General features: G+C 42.5%; 7 non-coding genes and 27 pseudogenes across 7 annotated transcripts; 10 read left to right on the plus strand and 24 right to left on the minus strand.

Moving 5' to 3' along the window:
- Window positions 1-14: 14 nt before the first annotated feature.
- On the plus strand, window positions 15-133 carry LOC149297468 (5S ribosomal RNA). Its single transcript, XR_016276907.1, has one exon. It is a non-coding gene; the product is annotated as a 5S ribosomal RNA (ribosomal RNA).
- A 207-nt stretch (window positions 134-340) lies between these two features.
- LOC149297469 (5S ribosomal RNA) lies at window positions 341-459 on the plus strand (annotated as a pseudogene).
- Window positions 460-4197: 3738 nt separating this feature from the next.
- Window positions 4198-4316, plus strand: LOC149297470 (5S ribosomal RNA). The gene has a single exon (XR_016276727.1). It is a non-coding gene; the product is annotated as a 5S ribosomal RNA (ribosomal RNA).
- Window positions 4317-4496: 180 nt separating this feature from the next.
- On the plus strand, window positions 4497-4615 carry LOC149297471 (5S ribosomal RNA; annotated as a pseudogene).
- A 191-nt stretch (window positions 4616-4806) lies between these two features.
- On the plus strand, window positions 4807-4924 carry LOC149297472 (5S ribosomal RNA; annotated as a pseudogene).
- Window positions 4925-5123: 199 nt separating this feature from the next.
- On the plus strand, window positions 5124-5242 carry LOC149297473 (5S ribosomal RNA; annotated as a pseudogene).
- An 879-nt stretch (window positions 5243-6121) lies between these two features.
- LOC149297474 (5S ribosomal RNA) lies at window positions 6122-6240 on the minus strand (annotated as a pseudogene).
- A 202-nt stretch (window positions 6241-6442) lies between these two features.
- LOC149297475 (5S ribosomal RNA) lies at window positions 6443-6561 on the minus strand (annotated as a pseudogene).
- A 190-nt stretch (window positions 6562-6751) lies between these two features.
- Window positions 6752-6870, minus strand: LOC149297476 (5S ribosomal RNA; annotated as a pseudogene).
- Window positions 6871-7383: 513 nt separating this feature from the next.
- Window positions 7384-7502, minus strand: LOC149297477 (5S ribosomal RNA; annotated as a pseudogene).
- Window positions 7503-7932: 430 nt separating this feature from the next.
- Window positions 7933-8051, minus strand: LOC149297478 (5S ribosomal RNA). Its single transcript, XR_016274891.1, has one exon. It is a non-coding gene; the product is annotated as a 5S ribosomal RNA (ribosomal RNA).
- Window positions 8052-8261: 210 nt separating this feature from the next.
- Window positions 8262-8370, minus strand: LOC149297479 (5S ribosomal RNA; annotated as a pseudogene).
- A 204-nt stretch (window positions 8371-8574) lies between these two features.
- Window positions 8575-8693, minus strand: LOC149297480 (5S ribosomal RNA; annotated as a pseudogene).
- Window positions 8694-8882: 189 nt separating this feature from the next.
- On the minus strand, window positions 8883-9001 carry LOC149297481 (5S ribosomal RNA; annotated as a pseudogene).
- Window positions 9002-14678: 5677 nt separating this feature from the next.
- On the plus strand, window positions 14679-14797 carry LOC149297482 (5S ribosomal RNA). The gene has a single exon (XR_016276728.1). It is a non-coding gene; the product is annotated as a 5S ribosomal RNA (ribosomal RNA).
- Window positions 14798-14977: 180 nt separating this feature from the next.
- LOC149297483 (5S ribosomal RNA) lies at window positions 14978-15096 on the plus strand (annotated as a pseudogene).
- Window positions 15097-15295: 199 nt separating this feature from the next.
- Window positions 15296-15413, plus strand: LOC149297484 (5S ribosomal RNA; annotated as a pseudogene).
- Window positions 15414-15612: 199 nt separating this feature from the next.
- Window positions 15613-15731, plus strand: LOC149297485 (5S ribosomal RNA; annotated as a pseudogene).
- Window positions 15732-16610: 879 nt separating this feature from the next.
- LOC149297486 (5S ribosomal RNA) lies at window positions 16611-16729 on the minus strand (annotated as a pseudogene).
- Window positions 16730-16931: 202 nt separating this feature from the next.
- LOC149297487 (5S ribosomal RNA) lies at window positions 16932-17050 on the minus strand (annotated as a pseudogene).
- A 190-nt stretch (window positions 17051-17240) lies between these two features.
- Window positions 17241-17359, minus strand: LOC149297488 (5S ribosomal RNA; annotated as a pseudogene).
- Window positions 17360-17888: 529 nt separating this feature from the next.
- Window positions 17889-18007, minus strand: LOC149297489 (5S ribosomal RNA; annotated as a pseudogene).
- Window positions 18008-18347: 340 nt separating this feature from the next.
- On the minus strand, window positions 18348-18466 carry LOC149297490 (5S ribosomal RNA). Its single transcript, XR_016274892.1, has one exon. It is a non-coding gene; the product is annotated as a 5S ribosomal RNA (ribosomal RNA).
- Window positions 18467-18676: 210 nt separating this feature from the next.
- Window positions 18677-18794, minus strand: LOC149297491 (5S ribosomal RNA; annotated as a pseudogene).
- Window positions 18795-18992: 198 nt separating this feature from the next.
- LOC149297492 (5S ribosomal RNA) lies at window positions 18993-19111 on the minus strand. Its single transcript, XR_016276799.1, has one exon. It is a non-coding gene; the product is annotated as a 5S ribosomal RNA (ribosomal RNA).
- A 196-nt stretch (window positions 19112-19307) lies between these two features.
- Window positions 19308-19416, minus strand: LOC149297493 (5S ribosomal RNA; annotated as a pseudogene).
- A 223-nt stretch (window positions 19417-19639) lies between these two features.
- On the minus strand, window positions 19640-19758 carry LOC149297494 (5S ribosomal RNA). The gene has a single exon (XR_016272706.1). It is a non-coding gene; the product is annotated as a 5S ribosomal RNA (ribosomal RNA).
- Window positions 19759-19973: 215 nt separating this feature from the next.
- On the minus strand, window positions 19974-20092 carry LOC149297495 (5S ribosomal RNA; annotated as a pseudogene).
- Window positions 20093-20291: 199 nt separating this feature from the next.
- Window positions 20292-20410, minus strand: LOC149297496 (5S ribosomal RNA; annotated as a pseudogene).
- Window positions 20411-20623: 213 nt separating this feature from the next.
- Window positions 20624-20742, minus strand: LOC149297497 (5S ribosomal RNA; annotated as a pseudogene).
- Window positions 20743-20930: 188 nt separating this feature from the next.
- Window positions 20931-21049, minus strand: LOC149297498 (5S ribosomal RNA; annotated as a pseudogene).
- Window positions 21050-21294: 245 nt separating this feature from the next.
- On the minus strand, window positions 21295-21412 carry LOC149297499 (5S ribosomal RNA; annotated as a pseudogene).
- Window positions 21413-21940: 528 nt separating this feature from the next.
- LOC149297500 (5S ribosomal RNA) lies at window positions 21941-22049 on the minus strand (annotated as a pseudogene).
- A 197-nt stretch (window positions 22050-22246) lies between these two features.
- On the minus strand, window positions 22247-22365 carry LOC149297501 (5S ribosomal RNA; annotated as a pseudogene).
- Window positions 22366-22500: the final 135 nt, after the last annotated feature.

The raw sequence follows: 22500 nt of genomic DNA on the forward strand, positions 1-22500 counted from the left end.
TAAAAAGCTCTCCCGCCTGCAGCCATACCACCCTGAAAGTGCCCGATCTCATCTGATCTTGGAAGCTAAGCAGGTTTGGGCCTGGTTAGTACCTCGATGGGAGACTGCCTGGGAATACCAGGTGTTGTAGGCTTTTTCTTTTCTCACAGTCCGGGGAGAGCTTTTTGCCATGTGTTTCTTGCTCATCATCAAAGCTTTAAACCCTTATTTGAACCTTCTCACCTTCTCATCTTCTCATCTTCTCACCTTCTCTGTCCTGTCCCAGGGCTTATAATTCTTTCTGTCTGATGACAAGCAGCAGCAGCAACAGAATAAGAGAAGTAAAATAAATAGCTTTCACACCTGCATCCATACCACCCTGAAAGCGCCCGATCTCCTCTGATTTCAGAAGCTAAGCAGGGTTGGGCCTGGTTAGTACCTGGATGGGAGACCGCCTGGGAATACCAGGTGTTGTAGGCTTTTTCTTCTCTCACAGTCCGAGGAGAGCTTTTTGCCATGTGTTTCTTGCTCATCATCAAAGCTTTAAACCATTATTTGAACCTTCTCACCTTCTCATCTTCTCACCTTCTCTGTCCTGTCCCAGGGCTTATAATTCTTTCTTTTCAAATATTTTTTATTAGTTTTATAAAATACAAAACAAAAGTAAATGTAACTTTAACATCAAACATATGAGACTGTCAAATAGTATTGCACATACAATATACAGTGTACAATAATAATTCAAATTGATACCATAAAATTGGGAAACAATTACAACAATTATCACTAGAAAGAGAAAAAAACAACACAAAAACAAGGGGAAAAAACAGGGGGAAAAAATGGAAATGTAAATTATTAAATTCTTCAACCCGGAAGTCTTCACTCTAACCAAAGTTATCTCACTATATATAAAAAAAATACATATGGATGAAAAATTAAGAAGAAGCGTGCAGAAATGTAAAATTAAAAAAATAATAATCTAAAGGAATAAAAAAGATAAACTAAAGGAAAAATATCCTTCTAATTTTCTCTTCCCAGGAGTCCCAGAAAAATAAAAGTTGTGTTTTAAAAGCTGAGGGTAGCCTAACGGAATAAATAAGATTTATTCTCCAAGGTCATATACAAGATTTCTTTTATAGTCGGAACAACTCCTGTTTTCCAATACTTAGGAATAAGGATAGTAGCTGCAATCAGCAAATGACCTATGATGATCTTATCTATTTTAGGTACATCAGACGGAAAGTGGTTAAAAATACATAATTCTGGACCAAGCACTTCAATCTCGCTATTCACAAGCTTAATTATTGCTAATAAAGAGTCCCACATAGGTTTAATTAATGGACAGTCCCAGAAAATATGAAGGAGATTACCTGGGCCATTGCAGCCTCTCCAACATTTAAAACTTGTAGTCATCTTCATGCGAAAAAGTTTATCCGGGGTCAAATACCATCTGTAAATAATCTTAAAATGATTTTCAAAATGTTGTGCACATTGTGTTATGCCCCTCAGTCCCGAGAACATATCATTCCAGACAGCTAGATCGTATGTTTTACCTAATTCCTCTTCCCAGGACGATAAAAATTTAAGTTTTTCTGAAACCTTCGAGGAGAGGGAAGAGTAACACAGTGAGATAGTACCTTTCCGGTCCGGGGCATTAATATAAACTGTCTCTATATCATTCAAAGCTAAATGAGACTGATCCACATCAAAATCAGATATCGTTCTTGAAGAATTTGAATAATTAAGTCATAGTCACATTGTCTGTCAGCATCTAAAGTAAATTTTTTTTGTAATTTTGGAAATGATAGAGCCGAATTATTTGTAAAGAAATCGTTAATGGAAAAAACATGTTTGCTATTCCAGTAATCTATATCTAGGTCTGGAAGAACATATCTCAAGGAACTAAGTGACATCGCCCTGGACCAAGTAATAGAACCTGGTAATTTATTAAATAATCTATCCCAAGAGAGTATAGCCAATTTAGTTGAGGGGTACATTTTCGTAAACTTGGGACGATTAGAATGTGAAACCCATAAAACATCTTTAATACAAAAAGGTTTTAGTTTATTAATTTCCATAATAAGCCATCTAGGCCAATCCCTGTCCAAATTAAATTTGAAGCACTAGAGGCATTCGAGGCATAATAATAATTCCTAAAATCTGGCACCCCCAATCCAAAATTGTCTCTAGAATTAGTCAAAGTGGTAAATTTGACTCTGCTAGGCTTCTTCCTCCAGAGAAACTTTATGAGCGCAGATCGCACCGAATCAAAAAAAGAAATTGGCACACTTAAAGGTATGGCTCTTAAAAAATACAAAATCTTGGGGAGAATAACCATCTTAATGGAGTGTATTCTACCCAACCATGAAATCTCATGTCCCACCTCTCAAGATCCAGTTGCAAAGAGGGCCAAAAAGTCTTTAAATTGTAAGCATGCACATGTGTCACATTTTTACATAAATTAATGCCTAAATAGGAAATAAAGGTCTTCCTCCAGTCAAAGTCATATGATCTTTTAAGAGCAGTCAAATCATTCCTCTTTACATGGAATGGTAATGCCTGTGTTTTGGTATCATTAATTTTATAAAAGGACACCACGAAATTCTCTAAGAAGAGAAAATAAATGACCCATAGAAGTAGCTGGATCACTTAACGTAAGAATTACATCGTCTGCAAATAAACCCAATTTGTGAGTATCTCCATCTATTGTAACACCCTGAATATTACCATCAACTCTTATTGCCTCAGCCAAAGGTTCAATAACTAAAGCAAAAAGTAAAGGTGACAAAGGGCAACCCTGCCTAGTCCCATTGGATAAAGAGAATGAGTCGGACAAAACTCCAGAGGCCAGCACTTTTGCAGTAGGCTTCTGATACAAAGCAAAAATAGCTTTTCTCAAAGCAACTGGGAACCCAAACCGAATCAAAACATCTTCCAAATATCCCCAATGGACCCTATCAAATGCCTTTTCAGCATCGAGTGATAAAAATAAAGAGGGGTGTTTAGATTTTTGAATATATGAGATCAAGTTAATAAAACGTCTCGTATTGTCTGTTGCTTGACGTCTGGGTCAAATCTTTGTCCCTTAGATTCGTGATATCTTGGCGAAAATATTTGTAAAAAATCCTTTCCTTCTTCCGGTTATGTTATAACATAGTTCTGACCATCATGCCTCAATAAAACTTTAACAGGGAATCCACATCTGTATCGAATATTCAGAGCTTGTAATTCCCTTGTAAGAAATTGAAAATCTTTTCTTCGTGACATAGTGGAAGCAGAAAAATCCTGAAAAAATTGGAGGTTTGTATACTCCTCACAGAGATTAGCACCCTTTCTCACAGCAGTCAGGAACTCATCCTTAACATGGAAGAAATGTAATCGTGCTATAGTGTCCCTTGCAGCCTCCTTAGGAGCTCGGTTGGACTTCGGCAGCCTATGGCATCGGTCAATCAAAATCTCTGGTTCAGCACGATTTTTCAGAACCGAGCCAATCATTCTTTTAACATATGCGCCTAGATCTTGATTTTGTATGGATTCAGGTATATTTCTGATCCGTATATTATTGCGCCTACTACGATCTTCCAAATCAGCAATTTTTAGTTTACTTAGCTCGAGTTGGTGTTCAAGCAGAGCCACACGCTTTTCTAACTCTAGATGTGAATTCTTCTGCAGACCAAGAGCCTGTTCAGTACGATCCACTCGAATGTCCAGTTCGTTTATATCCTTCTTAATAACGGAAATCTCTTTCATCAAATCATCACGAATCCCATTCCTGAGATCCGTAAGCAGCTTAATTAATCGAGGTTCCGAAACAGTCATACCTGATCTCTCCAACTCCTCACCCATCTTAGGCTGTTTCTTACGTGGGGATTCAGTTTCTTCAATCACAAGCTTTTCCACAGGTTTCGAGGCACCCGAAGTTTTGGTTGAAAACTTCTGCTTTTGCATCTTCCAATCAGTCCAGTAGTGGTTCGATTCTGGAATGGGTCCACAAATGAATGCTGATTTTTTAATGAAAAAAGCCCAAATCCTCACAGAGCTCTCACACTATGCTGCCATCTCAGTCGATGGTCAAGCCACGCCCCCCGCTTATAATTCTTTCTGTCTGATGACAAGCAGCAGCAGCAGCAGCAGCAGCAGCAGCAACAGCAGCAGCAGCAGCAGCAACAGCAGCAACAGCAGCAACAGAATAAGAGAAGTAAAATAAAAAACTCTCACGCCTGCGGCCCTACCACCCTGAAAGTGCCCGATCTCATCTGATCTCGGAAGCTAAGCAAGGTTGGGCTTGGTTAGTACCTGGGTGGGAGACCACCTGGGAATACCAGGTGTTGTAGGTTTTTTCTTTTCTCACAGTCCGGGGAGAGCTTTTTGCCATGTGTTTCTTGCTCATCATCAAAGCTTTAAACCCTTATTTGAACCTTCTCACCTTCTCTGTCCTGTCCCAGGGCTTATAATTCTTTCTGTCTGACGACAAGCAGCAGCAACAGAAAAAGAGAAGTATAATAAAAAGCTCCCACACCTGCAGCCATACCACCGTGAAAGCGCCTGATCTCGTCTGATCTCAGAATCTAAGCAGGGTCGGGCCTGGTTAGTACATGGATGGGAGACTGCCTGGGAATACCAGGTGTTGTAGGCTTTTTCTTTTCTCACAGTCCGGGGAGAGCTTTTTGCCATGTGTTTCTTGCTCATCATCATAGCTTTAAACCCTTATTTTTACCTTCTCACCTTCTCACCTTCTCTGTCCTGTCCCAGGGCTTATAATTCTTTCTGTCTGACGACAAGCAGCAGCAGCAACAGAATAAGAGAAGTAAAATAAAAAGCTCTCACGCCTGCAGCCTACCACCCTGAAAGTGCTCGATCTCACCTGATCTTGGAAGCTAAGCAGGGTTCGGCCTGGTTAGTACCTGGATGGGAGACCGCCTGGGAATACCAGGTGTTGTAGGCTTTTTCTTTTCTCACAGTCCGGGGAGAGCTTTTTGCCATGTGTTTCTTGCTCATCATCAAAACTTTAAACTATTATTTGAACCTTCTCACCTTCTCATTTTCTCACCTTCTCTGTCCTGTCCCAGGGCTTATAATTCTTTCTGTCTAACGACAAGCAGCAGCAGCAACAGAATAAGAGAAGTAAAATAAAAAGCTCTCACGCCTACGGCCATAGCACCCTGAAAGCGCCCAATCTTGTCTGATCTTGGAAGCTAAGCACGGTTGGGCCTGGTTAGTACCTGGATGGGAGACCACCTGGGAAAAGCAGGTGTTGTAGGTTTTTTCTTTTCTCACAGTCCGGGGAGAGCTTTTTGCCATGTGTTTCTTGCTCATCATCAAAACTTTAAACTATTATTTGAACCTTCTCACCTTCTCACCTTCTCACCTTCTCTGTCCTGTCCCAGGGCTTATAATTCTTTCTGTCTGACGACAAGCAGCAGCAGCAGCAACAGAATAAGAGAAGTAAAATAAAAAGCTCCCACACCTGCAGCCTTACCACCCTGAAAGCGTCAGGCCTGGTTAGTACCTGGATGGGAGACCGCCTGGGAATACCAGGTGTTGTAGGCTTTTTCTTTTCTCACAGTCCGGGGAGAGCTTTTTGCCATGTTTTGATGATGAGCAAGAAACACATGACAAAAAGCTCTCCCCGGACTGTGAGAAAAGAAAAAGCCTATGTTGTGGAAATCAAACGTTGTGCTGACCACCAGACTTCTTTGAATGCATAAAAGTTTATTCCGGATACAAGCAGCTGCAGGGAGATCTGCACAAAAGCAGGCAAATCTAACAGCTTTACATTTTCACACACTATATATACATTGCAAACAAAAGAAATAAGTAAACTCCTACAAAAGGGCTGGCACACTTGTAATATCTCTGGGTTTACCATAAAAGGCAAAAGCCTAACCTACATATCATTAATATGTATGATATGGGTGGGGTTTCAGTTAATTAAAGCAGACATCCTGTGCCCGGAAGTTGACCCTGAGCCTACACTTATGGTCCAGTTTCTCACCATCTGTGTAATTTGACCTATGCCCTCAACCATAAATATCCTGTTCCTAAACAGAACAATACTACCTCCCAGTGCATCAGACTCTTATCACCAAATAGCAAAAACAGTTAACCTCTTCCTACCCACTCTCCACATCCTAAGATTCCACACCTACAACACCTGGTATTCCCAGGCGGTCTCCCATCCAGGTACTAACCAGACCCAACCCTGCTAAGATTCCAAGATCAGACAAGATCGGGCACATTCAGGGTGGTATGGCCGCAGGCAAGAGAGCTTTTTATTTTACATTTCTTAATCTTTTGCTGCTGCTTGTCGTCAGACAGAAAGAATTATAAGCCCTGGGACAGGACAGAGAAGGTCAGAAGGTGAGAAGGTGAGAAGGTGAGAAGGTTCAAATAATAGTTTAAAGTTTTGATGATGAGCAAGAAACATGGCAAAAAGATCTCCCCGGACTGTGAGAAAAGAAAAAGCCTTCAACACCTGGTATTCCCAGGCGGTCTCCCATCCAGGTACTAACCAGGCCCAACCCTACTTAGCTTCCGTGATCAGACGAGATCAGTCGCTTTCAGGGTGGTATGGCCGCAGGTGTGAAAGCTTTTTATTTTACTTCTCTTATTCTGTTGCTGCTGCTGCTTGTCGTCAGACAGAAAGAATTATAAGCCCTGGGACAGGACAGAGAAGGTGAGAAGGTGAGAAGGATCAAATAAGGGTTTGAAGCTTTGATAATAAGCAAGAAACACATGGTTAAAAGCTCTCCCCGGACTGTGAGAAAAGAAAAACCTACAACACCTGGTATTCCCAGGAAGTCTCCCATCCAGGTACTAACTAGGCCCAACCCTGCTTAGCTTCCAAGATCAGACAAGATCGAGGACTTTCAGGGTGTTATGGTCGCAGGCTGAAGAATTTTTTATTTTACTTCTCTTATTCTCTTGCTGCTGCTGCTTGTCGTCAGACAGAAAGAATTATAAGCCCTGGGACAGGACAGAGAAGGTGAGAAGGTGAGAAGGATCAAATAAGGGTTTAAAGCTTTGATAATAAGCAAGAAACACATGGTTAAAAGCTCTCCCCGGACTGTGAGAAAAGAAAAAGCCTACAACACCCGGTATTCCCAGGCGGTTTCCCATTCAGGTTCTAACCAGACCCAACCCTGCTTAATTTACGAGATCAGACGAGATTGGGCGCTTTCAGTGTGGAATGGCTGCAGGGGTGAGAGCTGTTTATTTTACTTCTCTTATTCTGTTGCTGCTGCTGCTGCTTGTCGTCAGACAGAAAGAATTATAAGCCCTGGGACAGGACAGAGAAGGTGAGAAGGTGAGAAGGTGAGAAGGTTCAAATAAGGGTTTAAAGCTTTGATGATGAGCAAGAAACACATGGCAAAAAGCTGTCCCCGGACTGTGATAAAAGAAAAAAACCTACAACACCTGGTATTCCCAGGTGGTCTCCCATCCAGGTACTAACCAGGCCCAACCCAGCTTAGTTTCCGAGATCAGATGAGATCGGGCGCTTTCAGGGTGGTATGGCCTAAGGTGTGAATGCTTTTTATTTTACTTCTCTTATTCTGTTGCTGCTGCTGCTGCCCAACCCTGCTTAGCTTCCGAGATCAGGCGCTTTCAGGGTGGTATGGCCGCAGGTGTGCAAGCATTTTATTTTACTTCTCTTATTCTGCTGCTGCTGTTGCTGCTGTTGCTGCTGTTGCTGCTGTTGCTGCTGTTGCTGCTGTTGCTGCTGTTGCTGCTGTTGCTGCTGTTGCTGCTGTTGCTGCTGTTGCTGCTGTTGCTGCTGTTGCTGCTGTTGCTGCTGTTGCTGCTGCTGCTTGTCGTCAGACAGAAAGAATTTTAAGCCCTGGGCCAGGACAGAGAAGGTGAGAAGGTGAGAAGGTTCAAATAAGCGTTTAAAGCTTTGATGATGAGCAAGAAACACTTGGCAAAAAGCTCTCCCCGGACGTTGAGAAAAGAAAAAGCCTACAACACCTGGTATTCCCAGGCGGTCTCCCACCCAGGTACTAACCAGGCCCAACCCAGCTTAGTTTCCTAGATCAGATGAGATCGGGCACTTTCAGGGTGGTATGGCCGCAGGCGTGGGAGCTGTTTATTTTACTTCTCTTATTCTGTTGCTGCTGCTGCTTCTTGTCGTCAGACAGAAAGAATTATAAGCCCTGGGACAGGACAGAGAAGGTGATTAGGTGAGAAGGTGAGAAGGTGAGAAGGTTCAAATAAGGGTTTAAAGCTTTGATGATGAGCAAGAAACACATGGCAAAAAGCTCTCCCTGGACTGTGAGAAAAGAAAAAGCCTACAACACCTGGTATTCCCAGATGGTCTCCCATCCAGGTACTAACCAGGCCCAAACCTGCTTAAATTCCGAGATCAGGCGCGTTCAGGGTGGTAAGGCTGCAGGCGTGAAAGCTTTTTATATTAATTCTCTTATTCTGTTGCTGCTGCTGCTGCTGCTGCTGCTTGTCGTCAGACAGAAAGAATTATAAGCCCTGGGACAGGACAGAGAAGGTGAGAAGGTGAGAAGGTTCAAATAAGGGTTTAAAGCTTTGATGATGAGCAAGAAACACATGGCAAAAAGCTCTCCCTGGACTGTGAGAAAAGGAAAAAGCCTACATCACCTGGTATTCCCAGGTGGTCTCTCATCCCTGTACTAACCAGGCCCAACCCTGCTTAGCTTCCTAAATCAGACGAGGTAGGGCGCTTTCAGGGTGTTATAGCCGCAGGTGTGAGAGCTGTTTATTTTACTTCTCTAATTCTGTTGCTGCTGCTGCTGCTTGTCAGACAGAAAGAATTATAAGCCCTGGGACAGGACAGAGAAGGTGAGAAGGTGGGAAGGTTCAAATAAGGGTTTAAAGCTTTGATGACGAGCAAGAAACATGGCAAAAAGCTCTCCCCGGACTGCGAGAAAAGAAAAAGCCTACAACACTGGGTATTCCCAGGAAGTCTCCCATCCAGGTACTAACCAGGCCCAACCCTGCTTAGCTTCCAAGATCAGACGAGATCGGGCGCTTTCAGGGTGATATGGCCGCAGGCGTGAAAGCTTTTTATTTTACTTCTCTTATTCTGTTGCTGCTGCTCCTGCTGCTGCTGCTGCTCCTGCTGCTGCTGCTGCTTGTGCTGCTGCTGCTGCTGCTTCTGCTGCTGCTGCTGCTTGTCGTCAGACAGAAAGAATTACAAGCCCTGGGACTGGACAGAGAAGGTGAGAAGGTGAGAAGGTTCAAATAAGGGTTTAAAGCTTTGATGATGAGCAAGAAACACATGGCAAAAAGCTCTCCCCGGACTGTGAGAAAAGAAAAAGCCTACAACACCTGGTATCCCCAGGTGGTCTCCCATCTAGGTACTAACATAGGTTTAATTAATGGACAGTCCCAGAAAATATGAAGGAGGTTACCTGGGCCATTGCAGCCTCTCCAACATTTAAAACTTGTAGTCATCTTCATGCGAAAAAGTTTATCCGGGGTCAAATACCATCTGTAAATAATCTTAAAATGATTTTCAAAATGTTGTGCACATTGTGTTATGCCCCTCAGTCCCGAGAACATATCATTCCAGACAGCTAGATCGTATGTTTTACCTAATTCCTCTTCCCAGGACGATAAAAATTTAAGTTTTTCTGAAACCTTCGAGGAGAGGGAAGAGTAACACAGTGAGATAGTACCTTTCCGGTCCGGGGCATTAATATAAACTGTCTCTATATCATTCAAAGCTAAATGAGACTGATCCACATCAAAATCAGATATATTATATCGTTCTTGAAGAATTTGAATAATTAAGTCATAGTCACATTGTCTGTCAGCATCTAAAGTAAATTTTTTTGGTAATTTTGGAAATGATAGAGCCGAATTATGTGTAAAGAAATCGTTAATGGAAAAAACATGTTTGCTATTCCAGTAATCTATATCTAGGTGTGGAAGAACATATCTCAAGGAACTAAGTGACATCGCCCTGGACCAAGTAATAGAACCTGGTAATTTATTAAATAATCTATCCCAAGAGAGTATAGCCAATTTAGTTGAGGGGTACATTTTCGTAAACTTGGGACGATTAGAATGTGAAACCCATAAAACATCTTTAATACAAAAAGGTTTTAGTTTATTAATTTCCATAATAAGCCATCTAGGCCAATCCCTGTCCAAATTAAATTTGAAGCACTAGAGGCATTCGAGGCATAATAATAATTCCTAAAATCTGGCACCCCCAATCCAAAATTGTCTCTAGAATTAGTCAAAGTGGTAAATTTGACTCTGCTAGGCTTCTTCCTCCAGAGAAACTTTATGAGCGCAGATCGCACCGAATCAAAAAAAGAAATTGGCACACTTAAAGGTATGGCTCTTAAAAAATACAAAATCTTGGGGAGAATAACCATCTTAATGGAGTGTATTCTACCCAACCATGAAATCTCAAGATTGTCCCACCTCTCAAGATCCAGTTGCAAAGAGGGCCAAAAAGTCTTTAAATTGTAAGCATGCACATGTGTCACATTTTTACATAAATTAATGCCTAAATAGGAAATAAAGGTCTTCCTCCAGTCAAAGTCATATGATCTTTTAAGAGCAGTCAAATCATTCCTCTTTACATGGAATGGTAATGCCTGTGTTTTGGTATCATTAATTTTATAAAAGGACACCACGAAATTCTCTAAGAAGAGAAAATAAATGACCCATAGAAGTAGCTGGATCACTTAACGTAAGAATTACATCGTCTGCAAATAAACCCAATTTGTGAGTATCTCCATCTATTGTAACACCCTGAATATTACCATCAACTCTTATTGCCTCAGCCAAAGGTTCAATAACTAAAGCAAAAAGTAAAGGTGACAAAGGGCAACCCTGCCTAGTCCCATTGGATAAAGAGAATGAGTCGGACAAAACTCCAGAGGCCAGCACTTTTGCAGTAGGCTTCTGATACAAAGCAAAAATAGCTTTTCTCAAAGCAACTGGGAACCCAAACCGAATCAAAACATCTTCCAAATATCCCCAATGGACCCTATCAAATGCCTTTTCAGCATCGAGTGATAAAAATAAAGAGGGGTGTTTAGATTTTTTAATATATGAGATCAAGTTAATAAAACGTCTCGTATTGTCTGTTGCTTGACGTCTGGGAATAAAACCTACTTGATCGTTATGAACAAGCAAAGGCAATAAATTTGAGATACGATTAGCTAATATTTTCGAGTATAATTTGGTGTCATTATTAATTAGAGAAATGGGTCTAAAATTGGAACACCTATCAGGTTCCTTCCCGGGTTTAGGTAAAGTAGAAATTTGGGCACAAAGGGATTCATCAGGAATATAGCCATTTTTCCAATATTCGTTAAACAATTTCGTTAAATGCGGCAATAAGATATTTTTAAATTTGTGATAGTATAGAGCAGAAAAACCATCAGGACCCGGTGCCTTACCAGATGGAGTATCTTTAATAGCTTGAAGCACCTCCTCCAAAGAAATGTCCGACTCAAGAAATTCAACATGAGCATCAGGGATTCTAGGGAGATTAATTTTATCCAAAAATTCTGTTATTTTAGCAGAGGTTGGTTGTGTTTCAAGAGGGGAATCTTTAAGGTTATAAAGTGACATAATATGCAGCAAAAGAATTAGAAATGTCCCTAGGATGTAAAATTTTCTTTTGGTTTTGGTAGCAGTATAAACTGCTTTGTGTGCCCACTATGTAGGAGGTGAGAGTAGGTTCTCACCCTATTGAGAGTGTGCCTTGACGTGGCGGGTGAGCTTAATTATGCTTTGGCCAATTCATATAACCAAAACCTCTCATTTATATTATGTTTATATATTTGTTGCCAACTTTATTAGGGTGAGAAGCGCAGACAGTATTTTGTTTTTTGTATACAAAGTAATAGGAGCATGATCTGACCATTTAAAATCTAAGATTTCAGCTTTCTCAATGAAAGATAACATATTTTCAGGCACTAAAAAGCGATCGATACGAGTGTACATATTGTGGCCAGCTGAGTAAAAAGTATAATCTCTTTCATTAGGATGTAGGAGACGCCACACATCATAGTAACATCTGGATTGCAACAATTTGGAGCACCTCTTTGCAGTGGACATATAAGAATTTGAATTAGGAGAGGAGTCCTCCCTCAAGACATCACATTCAGGGTCCAATACAAAATTAGTATCACCACAAACAATCACTCTCCCCCTACATTCATCAAGAACTGTTTGCATAACATTTTTCAAATATTGAAATTGGGAACTCGTTGGAAAATAAACATTGAAAATTGAATAATCTACGTTATTCACTTTACCCACCCATAACACATATCTACCTTCAGGATCAATAATAGTTTTCAAAGTCTTGATAGCCAATGATTTGTTAAAAAAAATAGAAGTCCCTCTAGCCTTTGAAGAAAACTTAGAATGAAATTGAATGGGATAATACCTAGCAAAAATGTGGGGATTAAAATCATTTTTAAAGTGGGACTCCTGTATGCACAAAATAGCTAAACGCTTCTCCCTAGCCTCCTTCAACAGTAACCTTCTTTTATGAAAAGAGCCCCATCCCTTAACATTAAAGGACATTATTTTCAATACCATTGATTATAAGGAACAGCAAAAATGAACACAAGAATGTAAATGGCTAACACATAAAATAAAGGGATTGGGCCTAACACATCAAATTTTAAAAACATGGAAGGGTATTGTAAAGGAGGAACAAGCACACGCAGCGAGAGAACTAAAAGAAACAAACTAATAAGTATCACACTTCCAGAGCTTCCATTGATTACAAAATGATAGGTGAAAAATAACAAAACTAAAAAAGAAATGATCCCCTTCCTAATGGGGAACCAACTAAGTTTGGAACAAATAAAATATATACCAAAGATAAAAAAATAGGCCCAAAGAGAGGAGTAAAGAGAAATGAATAATATACTCCTCTCCATTGATGGTAAAAAAAAGGCCTTACTGTTGGGGGGTAGTGAGAGAAACCAACAGTGAGGACAGGGATATTGTCATAATTATTAACGTTGTATAAAAACTAACGAAAAAAATAAAAAAATTAACGAAATCTATTAAAGACCCACACATAAAAATGAAAAACAAAATGAAAAAAGAATTAAAAAAAACAACCCACAAAATAATAAGAGAAAAAAAAAACAAAACATAGAAATAAAATAAAAATGAAAATGAAAATAAATAAATAATAAGAAAGAAACATTATCAACAAGTAGCCAGTTCTAATAAAGACAGTTAAAAAAGATCTCAAAAATACATGGATAGTTTTAAAACAATATCTGGGCGGTATCCCTGTAGCAGTGTTTCTTAACAACATATCAATGCTCCTGCAGAGATACTGCAATATTTATTTAACAAAGAAGTTCCGGTTGTTTACTCCTGAGAACAATAGAGGAATTGGGAAATTCCAAAGATTTGAAATAGGTGTGGCACGCCCAATCAGTGCCATTAACTTGCAAAAAGAAAACAGAAAAATAGAAAAACATGGTGAAAAAAACAATGTCTATATTTATAGCGCATATATCAATAAATCAAACCTATTACTCCGCAGTAATGGCTTCGTCACCTAATATAGCTGCAGCTCCTGTAAGTTTGGTATGCCTTCTGCGATCAAATCTTTGTCCCTTAGATTCGTGATATCTTGGCGAAAATATTTGTAAAAAATCCTTTCCTTCTTCCGGTGATGTTATAACATAGTTCTGACCATCATGCCTCAATAAAACTTTAACAGGGAATCCACATCTGTATCGAATATTCAGAGCTTGTAATTCCCTTGTAAGAAATTGAAAATCTTTTCTTCGTGACATAGTGGAAGCAGAAAAATCCTGAAAAAATTGGAGGTTTGTATACTCCTCACAGAGATTAGCACCCTTTCTCACAGCAGTCAGGAACTCATCCTTAACATGGAAGAAATGTAATCGTGCTATAGTGTCCCTTGCAGCCTCCTTAGGAGCTCGGTTGGACTTCGGCAGCCTATGGCATCGGTCAATCAAAATCTCTGGTTCAGCACGATTTTTCAGAACCGAGCCAATCATTCTTTTAACATATGCGCCTAGATCTTGATTTTGTATGGATTCAGGTATATTTCTGATCCGTATATTATTGCGCCTACTACGATCTTCCAAATCAGCAATTTTTAGTTTACTTAGCTCGAGTTGGTGTTCAAGCAGAGCCACACGCTTTTCTAACTCTAGATGTGAATTCTTCTGCAGACCAAGAGCCTGTTCAGTACGATCCACTCGAATGTCCAGTTCGTTTATATCCTTCTTAATAACGGAAATCTCTTTCATCAAATCATCACGAATCCCATTCCTGAGATCCGTAAGCAGCTTAATTAATCGAGGTTCCGAAACAGTCATACCTGATCTCTCCAACTCCTCACCCATCTTAGGCTGTTTCTTACGTGGGGATTCAGTTTCTTCAATCACAAGCTTTTCCACAGGTTTCGAGGCACCCGAAGTTTTGGTTGAAAACTTCTGCTTTTGCATCTTCCAATCAGTCCAGTAGTGGTTCGATTCTGGAATGGGTCCACAAATGAATGCTGATTTTTTAATGAAAAAAGCCCAAATCCTCACAGAGCTCTCACACTATGCTGCCATCTCAGTCGATGGTCAAGCCACGCCCCCCGCTTATAATTCTTTCTGTCTGATGACAAGCAGCAGCAGCAGCAGCAGCAGCAGCAGCAACAGCAGCAACAGCAGCAACAGAATAAGAGAAGTAAAATAAAAAACTCTCACGCCTGCGGCCCTACCACCCTGAAAGTGCCCGATCTCATCTGATCTCGGAAGCTAAGCAAGGTTGGGCTTGGTTAGTACCTGGGTGGGAGACCACCTGGGAATACCAGGTGTTGTAGGTTTTTTCTTTTCTCACAGTCCGGGGAGAGCTTTTTGCCATGTGTTTCTTGCTCATCATCAAAGCTTTAAACCCTTATTTGAACCTTCTCACCTTCTCTGTCCTGTCCCAGGGCTTATAATTCTTTCTGTCTGACGACAAGCAGCAGCAACAGAAAAAGAGAAGTATAATAAAAAGCTCCCACACCTGCAGCCATACCACCGTGAAAGCGCCTGATCTCGTCTGATCTCAGAATCTAAGCAGGGTCGGGCCTGGTTAGTACATGGATGGGAGACTGCCTGGGAATACCAGGTGTTGTAGGCTTTTTCTTTTCTCACAGTCCGGGGAGAGCTTTTTGCCATGTGTTTCTTGCTCATCATCATAGCTTTAAACCCTTATTTTTACCTTCTCACCTTCTCACCTTCTCACCTTCTCTGTCCTGTCCCAGGGCTTATAATTCTTTCTGTCTGACGACAAGCAGCAGCAGCAACAGAATAAGAGAAGTAAAATAAAAAGCTCTCACGCCTGCAGCCTACCACCCTGAAAGTGCTCGATCTCACCTGATCTTGGAAGCTAAGCAGGGTTCGGCCTGGTTAGTACCTGGATGGGAGACCGCCTGGGAATACCAGGTGTTGTAGGCTTTTTCTTTTCTCACAGTCCGGGGAGAGCTTTTTGCCATGTGTTTCTTGCTCATCATCAAAACTTTAAACTATTATTTGAACCTTCTCACCTTCTCATTTTCTCACCTTCTCTGTCCTGTCCCAGGGCTTATAATTCTTTCTGTCTAACGACAAGCAGCAGCAGCAACAGAATAAGAGAAGTAAAATAAAAAGCTCTCACGCCTACGGCCATAGCACCCTGAAAGCGCCCAATCTTGTCTGATCTTGGAAGCTAAGCACGGTTGGGCCTGGTTAGTACCTGGATGGGAGACCACCTGGGAAAAGCAGGTGTTGTAGGTTTTTTCTTTTCTCACAGTCCGGGGAGAGCTTTTTGCCATGTGTTTCTTGCTCATCATCAAAACTTTAAACTATTATTTGAACCTTCTCACCTTCTCACCTTCTCACCTTCTCTGTCCTGTCCCAGGGCTTATAATTCTTTCTGTCTGACGACAAGCAGCAGCAGCAGCAACAGAATAAGAGAAGTAAAATAAAAAGCTCCCACACCTGCAGCCTTACCACCCTGAAAGCGTCAGGCCTGGTTAGTACCTGGATGGGAGACCGCCTGGGAATACCAGGTGTTGTAGGCTTTTTCTTTTCTCACAGTCCGGGGAGAGCTTTTTGCCATGTTTTGATGATGAGCAAGAAACACATGGCAAAAAGCTCTCCCCGGACTGTGAGAAAAGAAAAAGCCTATGTTGTGGAAATCAAACGTTGTGCTGACCACCAGACTTCTTTGAATGCATAAAAGTTTATTCCGGATACAAGCAGCTGCAGGGAGATCTGCACAAAAGCAGGCAAATCTAACAGCTTTACATTTTCACACACTATATATACATTGCAAACAAAAGAAATAAGTAAACTCCTACAAAAGGGCTGGCACACTTGTAATATCTCTGGGTTTACCATAAAAGGCAAAAGCCTAACCTACATATCATTAATATGTATGATATGGGTGGGGTTTCAGTTAATTAAAGCAGACATCCTGTGCCCGGAAGTTGACCCTGAGCCTACACTTATGGTCCAGTTTCTCACCATCTGTGTAATTTGACCTATGCCCTCAACCATAAATATCCTGTTCCTAAACAGAACAATACTACCTCCCAGTGCATCAGACTCTTATCACCAAATAGCAAAAACAGTTAACCTCTTCCTACCCACTCTCCACATCCTAAGATTCCACACCTACAACACCTGGTATTCCCAGGCGGTCTCCCATCCAGGTACTAACCAGACCCAACCCTGCTAAGATTCCAAGATCAGACAAGATCGGGCACATTCAGGGTGGTATGGCCGCAGGCAAGAGAGCTTTTTATTTTACATTTCTTAATCTTTTGCTGCTGCTTGTCGTCAGACAGAAAGAATTATAAGCCCTGGGACAGGACAGAGAAGGTCAGAAGGTGAGAAGGTGAGAAGGTGAGAAGGTTCAAATAATAGTTTAAAGTTTTGATGATGAGCAAGAAACATGGCAAAAAGATCTCCCCGGACTGTGAGAAAAGAAAAAGCCTTCAACACCTGGTATTCCCAGGCGGTCTCCCATCCAGGTACTAACCAGGCCCAACCCTACTTAGCTTCCGTGATCAGACGAGATCAGTCGCTTTCAGGGTGGTATGGCCGCAGGTGTGAAAGCTTTTTATTTTACTTCTCTTATTCTGTTGCTGCTGCTGCTTGTCGTCAGACAGAAAGAATTATAAGCCCTGGGACAGGACAGAGAAGGTGAGAAGGTGAGAAGGATCAAATAAGGGTTTAAAGCTTTGATAATAAGCAAGAAACACATGGTTAAAAGCTCTCCCCGGACTGTGAGAAAAGAAAAACCTACAACACCTGGTATTCCCAGGAAGTCTCCCATCCAGGTACTAACTAGGCCCAACCCTGCTTAGCTTCCAAGATCAGACAAGATCGAGGACTTTCAGGGTGTTATGGTCGCAGGCTGAAGAATTTTTTATTTTACTTCTCTTATTCTCTTGCTGCTGCTGCTTGTCGTCAGACAGAAAGAATTATAAGCCCTGGGACAGGACAGAGAAGGTGAGAAGGTGAGAAGGATCAAATAAGGGTTTAAAGCTTTGATAATAAGCAAGAAACACATGGTTAAAAGCTCTCCCCGGACTGTGAGAAAAGAAAAAGCCTACAACACCCGGTATTCCCAGGCGGTTTCCCATTCAGGTTCTAACCAGACCCAACCCTGCTTAATTTACGAGATCAGACGAGATTGGGCGCTTTCAGTGTGGAATGGCTGCAGGGGTGAGAGCTGTTTATTTTACTTCTCTTATTCTGTTGCTGCTGCTGCTGCTTGTCGTCAGACAGAAAGAATTATAAGCCCTGGGACAGGACAGAGAAGGTGAGAAGGTGAGAAGGTGAGAAGGTGAGAAGGTGAGAAGGTTCAAATAAGGGTTTAAAGCTTTGATGATGAGCAAGAAACACATGGCAAAAAGCTGTCCCCGGACTGTGATAAAAGAAAAAAACCTACAACACCTGGTATTCCCAGGTGGTCTCCCATCCAGGTACTAACCAGGCCCAACCCAGCTTAGTTTCCGAGATCAGATGAGATCGGGCGCTTTCAGGGTGGTATGGCCTAAGGTGTGAATGCTTTTTATTTTACTTCTCTTATTCTGTTGCTGCTGCTGCTGCCCAACCCTGCTTAGCTTCCGAGATCAGGCGCTTTCAGGGTGGTATGGCCGCAGGTGTGCAAGCATTTTATTTTACTTCTCTTATTCTGTTGCTGCTGTTGCTGCTGTTGCTGCTGTTGCTGCTGTTGCTGCTGTTGCTGCTGCTGCTTGTCGTCAGACAGAAAGAATTTTAAGCCCTGGGCCAGGACAGAGAAGGTGAGAAGGTGAGAAGGTTCAAATAAGGGTTTAAAGCTTTGATGATGAGCAAGAAACACTTGGCAAAAAGCTCTCCCCGGACGTTGAGAAAAGAAAAAGCCTACAACACCTGGTATTCCCAGGCGGTCTCCCACCCAGGTACTAACCAGGCCCAACCCAGCTTAGTTTCCTAGATCAGATGAGATCGGGCACTTTCAGGGTGGTATGGCCGCAGGCGTGGGAGCTGTTTATTTTACTTCTCTTATTCTGTTGCTGCTGCTGCTTCTTGTCGTCAGACAGAAAGAATTATAAGCCCTGGGACAGGACAGAGAAGGTGATTAGGTGAGAAGGTGAGAAGGTGAGAAGGTTCAAATAAGGGTTTAAAGCTTTGATGATGAGCAAGAAACACATGGCAAAAAGCTCTCCCCGGACTGTGAGAAAAGAAAAAGCCTACAACACCTGGTATTCCCAGATGGTCTCCCATCCAGGTACTAACCAGGCCCAACTCTGCTTAGCTTCCAAGATCAGATGAGATCGGGCGCTTTCAGGGTGGTATGGCGCAGGCATTAAAGCTTTTTATTTTACTTCTCTTATTCTGTTGCTGCTGCTGCTTGTCGACAGACAGAAAGAATTATAAGCCCTGGGCAGGACAGAGAAGGTGAGAAGGTGAGAAGGTGAGAATGTTCAAATAAGGGTTTAAAGCTTTGATGATGAGCAAGAAACACATGGCAAAAAGCTCTCCCCGGACTGTGATAAAAGAAAAAACCTACAACACCTGGTATTCCCAGGTGGTCTCCCATCCAGGTACTAACCAAGCCCAACCTTGCTTAGCTTCCGAGATCAGATGAGATCGGGCACTTTCAGTGTGGTATGGCCGCAGGCGGGAGAGCTTTTTATTTTACTTCTCTTATTCTGTTGCTGCTGCTTGTCGTCAGAAAGAAAGAATTATAAGCCCTGGGACAGGACAGAGAAGGTGAGAAGGTGAGAAGGTGAGAAGGTTCAAATAATAGTTTAAAGTTTTGATGATGAGCAAGAAACACATGGCAAAAAGCTCTCCCCGGACTGTGAGAAAAGAAAAAGCCTACAACACCTGGCATTCCCAGGCCGTCTCCCATCCAGGTACTAACCAGGCCCAACCCTGCTTAGCTTCCAAGATCAGGCGCTTCCAGGGTGGTATGGCTGTAGGCGTGAGAGCTTTTTATTTTACTTCTCTTATTCTGTTGCTGCTGCTTCTTGTCGTCAGACAGAAAGAATTATAAGCCCTGGGACAGGACAGAGAAGGTGAGAAGGTGAGAAGGTGAGAAGGTGAGAAGGTGAGAAGGTGAGAAGGTTCAAATAAAGGTTTAAAGCTTTGATGATGAGCAAGAAACACATGGCAAAAAGCTCTCCTCGGACTGTGAGAGAAGAAAAAGCCTACAACACCAGGTATTCCCAGGCGGTCTCCCACCCAGGTACTAACCAGGCCCAACCCTGCTTAGCTTCCAAGATCAGACAAGATTGGGCGCTTTCAGGGTGGTATGGCCATAGGCGTGAGAGCTTTTTATTTTACTTCTCTTATTCTGTTGCTGCTGCAGCTTGTCGTCAGACAGAAAGAATTATAAGCCCTGGGACAGGACAGAGAAGGTGAGTAGGTGAGAAGGTGAGAAGGTGAGAAGGTGAGAAGGTTCAAATAAGGGTTTAAAGCTTTGATGACGAGCAAGAAACACATGGCAAAAAGCTCTCCCCGGACTGTGAGAAAATAAAAAACCTACAACACCTGGTATTGCCAGGTGGTCTCCCACCCAGGTACTAACCAGGCCTAACCCTGCTTAGCTTCCGAGATCAGATGAGATCGGTCACTTTCACGGTGGTATGGCCGCAGGCGCGAGAGCTGTTTATTTTACATCTCTTATTCTGTTGCTGCTGCTGCTTGTCGTCAGACAGAAAGAATTATAAACCCTGGGACAGGACAGAGAAGGTGAGAAGGTGAGAAGGTGAGAAGGTAGAAATAAGGGTTTAAAGCTTTGATGATGAGCAAGAAACACATGGCAAAAAGCTCTCCCCGGACTGTGAGAAAAGAAAAAGCCTACAACACCTGGTATTCCCAGGCGGTCTCCCACCCAGGTACTAACCAGGCCCAACCCAGCTTAGTTTCCTAGATCAGATGAGATCGGGCGCTTTCAGGGTGGAATGGCTGCAGGTGAGAGAGCTGTTTATTTTACATCTCTTATTCTGTTGCTGCTGTTGCTGCTGCTTGTCGTCAGACAGAAAGAATTATAAGCCCTGGGACAGGACAGAGAAGGTGAGATGGTGAGAAGGTGAGAAGGTGAGATGGTTCAAATAAAGGTTTAAAGCTTTGATGATGAGCAAGAAACACATGGCAAAAAGCTCTCCCCGGACTGTGAGAAAAGAAAAAGGCTACAAACCTGGTATTTCCCAGGTGGTCTCCCATCCAGGTACTAACCAGGCCCAACCCTGCTTAGCTTCCAAAATCAGATGAGATCAGGTGCTTTCAGGGTGGAACAGCCACAGCCGTGAGAGCTGTTTATTTTACATCTCTTATTCTGTTGCTGCTGTTGCTGCTGCTTGTCGTCAGACAGAAAGAATTATAAGCCCTGGGACAGGAAAGAGAAGGTGAGAAGGTTCAAATAAGGGTTTAAAGCATTGATTACGAGCAAAAAAACATGGCAAAAAGCTCTCCCCGGACTGTGAGAAAAGAAAACGCCTAGAACACTGGGTATTCCCAGGAAGTCTCCCATCCAGTTACTAACCAGGCCCAACCCTGCTTAGCTTCCAAGATCAGACGAGATCGGGCGCTTTCAGGGTGATATGGCCGCAGGCGTGAAAGCTTTTTATTTTACTTCTCTTATTCTGTTGCTGCTGCTCCTGCTGCTGCTGCTCCTGCTTGTGCTGCTGCTGCTGCTTGTGCTGCTGCTGCTGCTTGTCGTCAGACAGAAAGAATTACAAGCCCTGGGACTGGACAGAGAAGGTGAGAAGGTGAGAAGGTTCAAATAAGGGTTTAAAGCTTTGATGATGAGCAAGAAACACATGGCAAAAAGCTCTCCCCGGACTGTGAGAAAAGAAAAAGCCTACAACACCTGGTATCCCCAGGTGGTCTCCCATCCAGGTACTAACCAGGCGCAACTCTGCTTAGCTTCCGAGATCAGACGAGATCGGGCGCTTTCAGGGTGGTATGGCGCAGGAATGAAAGCTTTTTATTTTACTTCTCTTATTCTGTTGCTGCTGCTGCTTGTCGTCAGACAGAAAGAATTATAAGCCCTGGGACAGGACAGAGAAGGTGAGAAGGTGAGAAGGTGAGAAGGTTCAAATAAGGGTTTAAAGCTTTGATGATGAGCAAGAAACACATGGCAAAAAGCTGTCCCCGGACTGTGAGAAAAGAAAAATCCAACAACACCTGGTATTACCATGTGGTCTCCCACCCAGGTACTAACCAGGGGCAAGCCTGCTTAGCTTCCAAGATCAGACGAAATCAGGCACGTTCAGGGTGGTATAGCTGCTGGTAAGAAAGCTTTTTATTTTACTTCTCTTATTCTGTTGCTGCTGCTGCTGCATGTCGTCAGACAGAAAGAATTATAAGCCCTGGGAAAGGACAGAGAAGGTGAGAAGATGAGAAGGTGAGAAGGTGAGAAGGTTCAAATAAGGGTTTAAAGCTTTGATGATGAGCAAGAAACACATGGCAAAAAGCTCTCCCTGGACTGTGAGAAAAGAAAAAGCCTACAACACCTGGTATTCCCAGATGGTCTCCCATCCAGGTACTAACCAGGCCCAAACCTGCTTAAATTCCGAGATCAGGCGCGTTCAGGGTGGTAAGGCTGCAGGCGTGAAAGCTTTTTATATTAATTCTCTTATTCTGTTGCTGCTGCTGCTGCTGCTTGTCGTCAGACAGAAAGAATTATTATCCCTGGGACAGGACAGAGAAGGTGAGAAGGTGAGAAGGTTCAAATAAGGGTTTAAAGCTTTGATGATGAGCAAGAAAGACATGGCAAAAAGCTCTCCTCAGACTGGGAGAAAAGAAAAAGCCTACATCACCTGGTATTCCCAGGTGGTCTCCCATCCCTGTACTAACCAGGCCCAACCCTGCTTAGCTTCCTAAACCAGACGAGATTGGTCACTTTCAGGGAGATATGGCCGCAGGTGGGAAAATTTTTTATTTTGCTTCTCTTATTCTGCTGCTGCTGCTGCTTCTGCTGCTTCTGCTGCTGCTGCTGCTGCCTCTGCTGCTGCTGCTTGTCGTCAGACAGAAAGAATTATAAGCCCTGGGACAGGACAGA

This window comes from Sceloporus occidentalis, unplaced genomic scaffold, assembly GCF_023333645.1.
Source record: "Sceloporus occidentalis isolate IW3139 unplaced genomic scaffold, rSceOcc1.0.p SCAF_38, whole genome shotgun sequence".
NCBI classification, from domain to species: domain Eukaryota; kingdom Metazoa; phylum Chordata; class Lepidosauria; order Squamata; family Phrynosomatidae; genus Sceloporus; species Sceloporus occidentalis.